The 10,685-nt window shown below is 44.6% G+C and overlaps 1 non-coding gene across 1 annotated transcript; it reads right to left on the bottom strand.

Annotated features, from left to right (window-relative positions):
* Positions 1 to 1,097: 1,097 nt before the first annotated feature.
* Positions 1,098 to 1,170, bottom strand: TRNAG-UCC (transfer RNA glycine (anticodon UCC)). Its single transcript has one exon. It is a non-coding gene; the product is annotated as a tRNA-Gly (tRNA).
* Positions 1,171 to 10,685: the final 9,515 nt, after the last annotated feature.

Below are 10,685 nucleotides of genomic sequence, written 5' to 3'. Positions count from 1 at the left end.
TCCTCTGCCCACCCAGTGCCTTCTACCCTCAAGACATTCGGCCCGTACCACCAGCTCGGCCACCCCCTGCGCCCACCACCAAGCCTGCTCTCCTCAACTCCCTTCTCTTCCCAGCCCCTCACTTTGAAAAGAATTCATGGCTCCTTTCTCTCTGGTTCTGTCCCCCACTCACGGCCTCCAGCTGTGCTTCCTCCATCACTAGTCTGGTTCTAATTACCCTGCACCATAATTTATCTGTTTACAGGGAAGTCTCCTCCACTGAAACGGGACCCATCCTAAGGCAGGAACTGTGTCGTCTCTACCTCTGAATTCCCAGGTCCTGCATCTCACCTGGCCCAGAGCAGGCGTCCCCTAGGAATGACTGTCAAATGCGTCAGCTGCAGGGAGACTCCTATGAAATGTTCCTCTTTTGACTCTTCCCACAGCTATGTCTCTCTTCTCACAGGGTTGCATACGGGTTTTCTTCAATTTCTCATTTACACTTCCTCTGAAGAAATTCTGTATTCAGAAGAATACTGGGCATAAACACAGAATTCTGTGTTGAGGTCCTCCATCCAATATTTCTTAGCTGTGTGAATTTAAGGGAAGTCACCTCATTCTTTAGAGCCTATATTTCTGCATTTATAAAACAAGAAAAAAATATCTCAAGATCAACCAAAACCCTAAAGGACAGTGTTTTTCAAATGGTAGATCTTAACCCATTGGTGGGCCATGAAATCAGTTTAACAGCTCAAGATCAGCATATTTTAAAAGTGGAATAGAAAACAAAATAGGAGAGCAGTGCATGTAACAAAGTTAAATATTGTTTTTTGTTTGTTTGTTTGTTTGTTTTGCGATATGTGGGGCTCTCACTGTTGTGGCCTCTCCCGTTGCGGAGCACAGGCTCCGGACGCGCAGGCCCAGCGGCCATGGCTCACAGGCCCAGCCGCTCCGTGGCATGTGGGATCCTCCCAGACCGGGGCACGAACCCGTGTCCCCTGCATCGGCAGGCGGACTCTCAACCACTGTGCCACCAGGGAAGCCCCAATATTGGGGGGTTTTTTTGTTTGTTTTTTGGGTGTTTTTTTTTTTTGGCCCTGCAGCTTGCAGAACCTTAGTTCTCTGACCAGGGATCGAATCTGGGGCCCTGGCAGTGGAAGCACCAAGTCCTAACCACTGGACTACCAGAGAAGTCCCAATATTGTTTCTTTAAGTAGTGCACTTAAACACTCTGTGTGTAGTGGGTCGCGATATGAAATGTTATTTCCTATTACGAATTGCAGGTTTTTAACTCAAAGGGTAAGGTTCAAATACAATTTCTTCATATACCAATGCTATTTGTTCAAAACTGTCAGGCTAGAAGTGAATTGGGACACATCTAGGGCAGTAAGTAGAGTGGCTGTGGAGACCCAGATTTGGGTAGATAAGTGTACACTGTTAATAATTATTTTAAATTGAGATATAATTGACATATAACATTATATTAGTTTCAAGTATATAGCATCATGATTTGATATATGTATATATTACAAAATGATTATATATTAATCATTTTTGAAGTCAGAAACTTACAGCGATGTACCAAGAATTCGCGGACAGAATGTTGTATTATAAAGAGACATGGGTTAAAGCTTGGGTCCAGTCCTTACTCTCTTCATGACCTACTGAGCCTCAGCTTCTTCGTCTGTATATTGGAGATAAGGAGATCAACCAATCTCTGTTGACAGGCCTGGCACGTGGTAAGTACTGGGTAAATGTTTATTCTCTTCTCCCTTGAGAATTTCACAAAACATGGTCTTCCTTTTTGGTCTCTTTCAGATGAAGATGGTGTAGGCAGCCATATCTTTTCCATCTGCAGTTAGCTTTATCTTATGGTTTAGCTCGAGTTTAGATCCTGGAGATCTTGTCAAATGCATCATAAGACTTGAAAAAGAATTTTGTGTAAGTTGGCTTGAACAACTAAAGTTAAAGTCACTTGGGAATCTGGTTTTTATTTCCTTTTATTGAGATATAATTACACGATAACTTTTTTTAAGCTCTGTTTTTGCTTTCAGTCTCCACACCTCTTACAGAATTATCAACTGCAACTTTTTATTATTTTCCTTTGTTTAGTTTATTTTTCCTTCGTTTCCTTTAATTTGTTTTCCTCCTCCTCACAAAAATAATCACTCTCCAGAACATATGACAATATAATATTCAAAGGGCTGAAATCCTTGTCCATCTGGGTTGTAGGATCAGCTATATCCAGTGCTCATATATGCTGGATAAACTATCAAAGTGGGAGTCACTCCACCAGGAAGCAGTCATTCTTGCTTTGTGTCAGGAGGAATTCATCTAAAAATAGGAGCAGATTTGATTTCCTTTGCACATCACGTGCAGTTCAAACAGTCATCTGCTCTCATGCATGATGTGTTCTGCAAATGCATTAAGACAGAGATAGTGTGATGTGCTAGTGAAAAGCACAGACTGTGTTGGAATCCAGCCACCACTACACAGAGGGCACACGTGTGTCTGGGGCAAGTTATTTATTTATTTATTTTTAAACAGGAGAAAATCAAAGTTTAATAACATGTGTACATGGGAGAGTCCCAGAAAAATTGAGTAACTCGCCAAAATGGGCAAAGCCCTCATCTTAAATGCCACCCTCAGCTAAAGACAGAAGAGGATGTTGAGGTTGAGGAGAGTCCATTCTGGGAGGTGAGCAGGAAAACACACAGTAAACAAGGGTGATTGTGATGCAGATCTAAGCATTGTCTTCTCCACGGATAAGAATCTGTAGAGAGTTGATCATAAAAATATGGAATGCTTTGGACTTCTCTGGTGGCTCAGTGGTTAAGAATCCACCGGTCAGTGCAGAGGACATGGGTTCGAGCCCTGGTCCGGGAAGATCCCACATGCCACGGAGCAACTAAGCCTGTGCACCACAGCTTCTGAGCCTGCACTCTAGAGCCCATGAGCCACAACTGCTGAAGGCCGCGCCTAGAGCCTGTGCTCCGCAACAAGAAAAGCCACCGTAATGAGAAGCCTGCACACCGCAACAAAGAGTAGCCCTTGCTCGCCGCAACTAGAGAAAGCCCGCGAGCAGCAACAAAGACCCAACGCAGCCAAAATAAATAAATAAAATAAATTTTTAAAAAATGGAATGCTTTACAAATTTGTGTCATCCTTGTGCAGTGGCCATGCTACTCTTCTATGTTTCTACAGTTTTAGTATATGTGCTGCTGAAGTGAGCACCTGTAGCAAGTTATTTTACTTCTCTCTGCTTTTGTTTTCTCATCTGAAAAAAAAGAAGGGTGGGTGGTAACCGTACCCACCTCTTAGGGTTCACTCCAGAACATGGCCTAGTGCACGGTGAGTGCCAAGGAACTGTTTCTATATGAATCAAGTGTGCACAACTAAAACAACAGAGTCTCACATTCTAAGGAGTGGCTCCATCCAGTGCAAATGAGAAAATCATAAAATTTCTAATTACCCCTCATGTTTTAGTTATACACCTAAATCATATATTCCTAGCATTCTATACATATCCTTCGATTTTGTTTTTTTCCCTCCCAATTGAATACAGTGCAGACCAACTAAAGCCCATTGCATGTCCAACTGAGGCCAGCGTCATTGATTTTAGCATCCGCAGTTCTTCTCAGCTTTGTCCCTATTGTACCAAGGCCATGAGATCTCGCACCTTTTCTCTAGTATCATCACTTTTTCATGTCCACTCATTTTATGAAAGTGTGAAGGCAAAATGGTCAACTAGCCACAACTAACCTGACACACAGGCCAAGGTAGCTTGAACTTGATGGGATCAAAAGCATTTACTGAAGGAACTTGGAAAAAAGAAATGAAGTTCCCCACTCTGGAGGGGCTCACAGCCTTATGAGGGGCAAACATAAAGGAATACATCCTCAGAGTGCGGTGAATGAGCACAGCGGATGGGCATATGGGGATTTAGCCAAGCACAGAGGAGGAAATGCACATCCCACCTGTGGCCAGGGGAGTGTGGTCACTGATGCCAGGATTGCAGAGTGAAAAGAGAGAAGCAGGCTGAGGTCCATCCAGCGCTATCACTTGTCTTGGGAAAATTACTTAGAGTCTCTGAACCATCATTGATAAAGGAACGATAAGATTCTCTTCATAAAAAAAAGATACAAATGAACTTATTTACAAAACAGAAATAGACTCACAGACATAGAAAACAAATTTATGGCTACCAAAGGGAAAAGTGGGGGAAGGATAACAGGAATTTGAGATTAAGAGATACACACTATCATAGGTAAAATAGATAAACAGCAAGAATCTACTGTATAGCGCTGGGAACGATATTCAATATCTTGTAATAACCTATAATGGAAAAGAATTTCTTTGTTGTACACCTGAAACATTATAAATAAATAAATACATACATATATTTATATATTTATTTATAAATAAATATAAAAATATATATATAAATATACATTATAAATATATATAGATATATATAAATATATATAAATATATATAAAAATTTATAAATAAATAAATATTTTTAAAAAGATCCGCTTCAAAGGGTTATTTTAGAGGATTAAATGAGATAGAAAAATATGTTCAGTAAATTGTGAGGTACATAGAAGACACAATCATTTATGGCTGGGAGCAGTGGCATAGGAGGAATAGAGACATTTTAACAGGGTAGGACGGTCAGTGGAGGGTACAAAGTGGGAAACACCTTCCTTCATTACAGGAGGAAAGTATCAGAGCAGATAGGGCTGCAAGAACCGGAGGAAGCCAGTAAGAGTCCCCAGGCAAGCCATGAATGAAGCCAAGAGCAGACCATGATATTTATAATTACTAATCTCTCCTTGCTAGGGTGGGGATAAGGGGAAAGGGGGCCAACTCCATCCTGGGGGGCAGACAATCAACAAGGAAGAGAGCTGGGGCTCCTGCCCCAAACCCCAGCTTTCTTCGTGGGGAGAGAGGAAGAGATTATCAGCTGATGGAGAATTGGTGGCATTGCGCAGGTCTCTTTAGGGAAGCTGTGAAATGTTTGGAAGAGCAACTGTTGGGAGGGGAGCGAGAGTTGTCCAGGTCCATGTTACAGGGCGACTAGAGGCACTGACTATCACGGGTTGTGTGATTTTCTCCAATAGGACAAAGAGCGGGTGGTTGTATTGGCTCAAGGCAGAAGGTTTATGAGGAAGGCTGTAAGGAGTGGGGTTGAAGTGATTCACAATGAAGTCAAGGTTATAGAGGAAGTGGAGTGAGGTCAAAGAGGGCGGGTAGTCAGTGATGACCTCCAGGATGTGGGCTCCAGGAAAAAGAAGTGTCAGTAAGATGGACCATCAGGTGGAGCAAGAGGAAGGGGAGGCTCAGTGCTTGGGGAATTTGATGGTCAATGTAGAGCAATCCTGAATGGTAAGAAGGTCTAAGGCGGTCCCTAGTGTGGAGGGGCAGATCTTTATGGTCTTGAAAGATGAGATGAGAAGCAATGCTAGGTCAAGGTAAACAAGGACCGAAGTGCTAAAGGAGGTTCTTTATATAAAGTATTTAATATTATCTCCTCAACAGCCCTTCAAGTTGGGAATTTGGGAAAAATAGAAATTCAGGCACAAATTAAGAAGACTGCCATGTCCCTTGGAGCTATTAAGATGGGAAGCTCAGCACAGAGTACTCTGCTCAATATTCTTTTTTTACTTTTTTTGGCCACGCCTCATGGCATGTGGGATCTTAGTTCCCCGAACCTGCACCCCCTGCATTGGAAGTGCGGAGTCTTAACCACTGGACCACCAGGGAAGTCCCTCTGCTCAGTATTCTGTAACAACCTAAATGGGAAAAGAATTTGAAAAAGAATAGATACATGTATATGTATAACTGAATCACTTTGCTGTACACCTGAAACTAACACAACATTTTTAATTAACTATACTCCAAAATAAAATTAAAATTTTTTAAAGTTTAAAAAAAAAGAAAATAAAGATGGGAAGCTCAGATTAAATCCAGGGCTGACTGGTTCCAAAGCCCAGGTTCTTTCCATCTCCCCAGATTTCCCCAAAGAGGTGGCACTTGGAACCTCTCTAATTCATTCTCATCATTTTTCACAGCTCTCAAGTTTGGAATCTCTGACTCTTGAGATCTTGGGGAGCCAGGTAGGTGAGACCTGGCAGGCCCTGACAGTGATAAAGCTCTCCTGAGCTCAGCGGCCCTGTCATTCCCTGTAGGCATCAGGATGGCCCTGGGTAAGGGATGGAACTCTCAGCTGGTCTGGGCGCCCCTGCAGAGAGGGCAAAAGGGAAGGGAAGAGCATCAGGAAACACCTGGATCTCTTGTTGCTCTGAATATATTTCACGTGATTGACCTGCTCAGGAAGTCATTCATTCAGCGGGAGGAGGACATGGGAGATGGTGAGATCTGGGTTCAGATTCAGCTCCAGCACTTGCTAGTTGTGTGACTTTGGAAGACACTAACCAGCTTTCTCAGTTTGCCCAAAATTAAGGGTATTTTGGGACATGGAACTTTCAATGCTAAAACCAGGACAGGCCCGGGCAAAATAGGATCGTTAGTCACCCCAGACAGGCTACTCAACCCCTCTAAGCCCCAGTGTCCAAGTATAAAATGTGTCCGTCTGCTGCCCGCTTCTCTGCTTCTCACACCTGAGGCTGCACTTTACAGAGAACACGAAGAGGGAGTACGGTTTAATTCTGTCTGGTTGGGAGAAGCTGAGGGTTGACTGCATGTTCCTTCATCTGCAGAAGCTGAAATTCTGAAGTGTAAAGCAACTTTTCACCAACATACTGCTTGGAGCCCTCAGCTGTGCTGATGTGTGGTCTGGAGCACGAATCAGGAACCTCCCCCACTGATCAGGTCCCTGCCATTCCTGGTTGCTGCCTCTTGACCCCAGGTGGGCATGGCAAGGTCGAAACACACCTTGCTCAGCAGGCAGTGGTGAGATGTGGGTTGTGGGTTGTAGATGAAGGCCACTTGAAGCATGAAACCCAGAGCTCTGGTTGCAGTAACGTTGCCTAAGAAGGAGTCTTTAGGCTTCAGCCAGGATGGGTGGCATAAGCATGGCAGGAAGACAGCACCATCTTCCTGAAGGGTTGTCTCCCCTGGCGCCTGCTGCTGCTGCTCTTCTAGCCGGAGGTTGGTGTCCTCCACATTTTGCTCAGGAGCCAGGTTCATTGAGGTCCTCAACAATGTGGAAGGGGAAGGTGTAATAGGCAAAGAGTGGAAACAACCCACATGTCCATCAATGGAGGAAAGGATAAACAAAATGTGGTACAGGTATCCCTCACTTTTCTTCCTTTCTTTGTTTCTTTGTTTGTTTGTTTCTTTCTTTCTTTCACTTTATTTTTGGCTGCATTGGGTCTTCATTGCTGCACGCGGGCTTTCTCTAGTTGCGGGGAGCGGGGGCTACTCTTGTTGCGGAACATGGGCTCTAGGCACACGGGCTTCAGTAGTTGTGGTGCGCAGGCTCAGTAGTTGTGGCACAGAGGCTTAGTTGCTTAGCGGCATGTGGGATCTTCCTGGACCAGGGCTCAAACTTTGTTCGTATCCCCTGATTTGGCAGGCGGATTCTTAACCACTGTGCCACCAGGGAAGCCCCTCTATCTCTCTTTCTTTCTTTCTTTCTTTTTCTTTCTCTCTCTCTCTTTCTGGCCATGATCTGAAGCTTGCAGGACCTTAGTTCCCCAATCAGGGATCAAACCCATGCCCCCTGCAGTGGAAGTGCAGAGTCTTAACCACTGGACCGCCAGGGAAGTCCCTTCCCCACTTTTCTTGAAAGTTCACTTTATGCCACTTTGCTTTTAGGAAAACCTACATCAGTACCTGTTTTTCCCAGCCAAAAAACATCTGAAGAGGATTTTCGCTTTTACAATAGTAAAAGCCAAAAGGTGAGAGTAGTATTCAGTGTCTGTTTTGCAGCGAGTGGTTATAGAGGCAGCACGTACCCCAAGCAAGGGAGTGGCACAGCCAAGCTCTTTCCCCAGAAACTACACTCAGCATCTCAGCATCCAGCCACCATAGTTTTCAACTGTGTCTGTGGGCATCTGTGCTTTATCTCGGTTTATTTTGTGCATCCATTAGCAAGATGTGTCCTAAGATAATTACTTCTTCACTTGGTCATTTCAGTTTACGGAAGGCTTCATAGGAATGCTCTACTTTCAGACAGTGGGAAAGACAAATATTCATATGATGAAATATTATTTATTCAGTGATAAAAAAAGGAGTGAAGCACTGATTCATGCTATAGCATGGATGAACCTTGAAAACATTATGCGATGTGAAAGATACAAGACACAAAAGGCCACACATTGTATGATTGCATTTATATGAAATGTCCAGGATAGACAAATTCATAGAGAAAGCAGAGACTCGGCAGGCAGGAGGGAATGGGAGTGACTACTAGTGGGTATACAGTTTCCTTTCGGGGAGATGAAAATGTTCTGAAATTGGACAGTGGTGGTGGTTGCACAGTCTTGTGAATACACTAAAAACCACTGAATGGAGCACCTGAAAAGGGTGAAATTTATAGTATGTGAATAATGGCTCAATAGAAACAATAATAAATAAATAAAGTTTGGCCACCCAGTGCTGCTACATGTAGAAAGTGCAGCAATGGAGTGATGTGTTCAGGATCCAGTTGATACCCCTTGGCATTGGGATGGGAGAGCTAGAGGATGGATGAATTTGGATGGACGAGTTTTCTGGAACCAGAATACAAGTGAGTCCTCCAGCTGGATCTCAGGTGACTAATGACCCATAGAGGTAGTAATCCTTTCTGATGAATGAGAGAGTGATAGTCAGGTATGTGGTAAAGGACGTGAAGTTTGATGTTTTCTTTCTTTTTTTTTTTTTTGGCTGCGTTGGGTCTTCGTTGCTGCATGCGGGCTTTCTCTAGCTGCAGTGAGCAGGGGCTACTCTTCGTTGTGGTGCACAGGCTTCTCATTGCGGTGGCTTCTCTTGTTGCGGAGCACGGGCTCTAGGTGCGCAGGCTTCAGTAGTTGTGGCATGCGGGCTCAGTAGTTGTGGCTCACGGGCACTAGAGCACAGGCTCAGTAGTTGCGGCGCACAGGCTTAGTTGCTCCGCGGCATGTGGGATCTTCCAGGACCAGGGCTCGAACCCGTGTCCCCTGCGTTGGCAGGCAGATTCTTAACCACTGTGCCACCAGGGAAGTCCCTTGATGTTTTCTTGAGAGCATCCACCTCCTCCAGAATCAGGCTAAGAACCTGAGTATGGTCAGGCTCAGTACACGTAGGAGTTGGGGAAAGTTGTGGTAGCCCCTTGGGCCCTCCTTTCTCCTGGAAACATCTCATGGGCAGCGATGCATCATAGAGCGTAGGTGTTGGCCACTGAGAGCCTCAGTCTGGAATATACCTCATTAACTTTTCAAGTAGTATCATGGCGGAGAAAAAGGACCCACAAAAGCCACCTTGTGGGCAGGGCCACACACCCTCCGCCCGACATACTCAGCTCAAATGATTGTTTCCTCAAGATCCATCAGGTCCAGTTATCTCCAGATGGGGCTTCAGTTTAGGGCTACAGAGAACTATTAAGGTGTAGGCATGGCCAGATTAGGCAGGTCGGAGCCGAGCAGAAGTGAAGGGGGTACCAGGCAGTCAGTTAGCAATTCCTTTAGCAAGTCTAAAAGTGAGCAGAACCCCAGCGGGTAGCTCACCAAGCCCCCAAATCTCTGTTCCTTTGAGGACCACATACACCGGGCCTGGCATCATCTGGAACTTCTGACTGGAGAAGACGCGGCCCAGAACTCCAGTTTTGCAAACAGATGTTTCCTCAGAGAGGCTGCACTGCTGGGAAAGCCTGCTTCTTCCCCTCCCCTGTCTGCCTGCTGCCCAAATAAATCAGGCAGTTTTACCCAGGAAGCCTTCTTAATATTATGAAATATTACACAATATAGAAAAGTGCAAAAAAAGAAATGTTCTGTACAATAATAATAAAGCAGTTTTTTACTTAGTAACTTTGAGTTACCTGTGGGATCTAGTTGGAAATTCTGTTCCAGGAGTTCCTTGGCAATCCAGTGGTTAGGACTCTTTCACTGCCGTGGGTCCAGGTTCAATCCCTGGTCGGGAACTAAGATCCTGCAAGTCATGAGACCAAAATTTTAAAAAAAAAGAAATTCTGTTCTGGAACATAGTTAACAGGCCTAGGATTATATTAAATAAGCATTTGCAGGTTGCAGGTCACAGAAACCCAACCCAAACTATTAAGCACAAAGGGAAATGTATTATAAGGACACATGAGCCCAAGGACAAGACTACAGCTGGGCATCTGGAGGGAAATGGAACCAGAGACTCAAACACCATCAGAAATCTCTCTCTTTCTCTCCAGTGCTCCTCTCTCTGGTCCGCGTGATGGGAGAGGGAGCACTGAGAGTTCCCAGCCCTCACATCTAACGGATTCAGTCACCCAGAGACATTCAGTCTCAGTTCCAAAATTCCAAGGGAAAGAACTCATTGGTCCAGCCTACCTGAGGCATTCAATCAACTCACGGTTAAGTGTGTGTGTGTCGGGGGGGGAGGGGTGACATTATAGGAATGTAACAGCTCTTACTGCAACCATTCAGAAAAGACACTTCCTCAAATAGTGGCGTCAATCTAACAATCCAACAGGTGTCCACTGCAGGGCAGAAGCTGTTGGACCCCCAGAGGATGTAGACCATAGCAGTAGGTCTCAACCTTGGCCACCCATTGAAATCACCTGGAAAACCTTAAAG

This window comes from Lipotes vexillifer, unplaced genomic scaffold, assembly GCF_000442215.2.
Source record: "Lipotes vexillifer unplaced genomic scaffold, Lipotes_vexillifer_v1.1 scaffold426, whole genome shotgun sequence".
NCBI classification, from domain to species: domain Eukaryota; kingdom Metazoa; phylum Chordata; class Mammalia; order Artiodactyla; family Lipotidae; genus Lipotes; species Lipotes vexillifer.
This window is presented reverse-complemented; position numbering and strand designations above follow the sequence as displayed.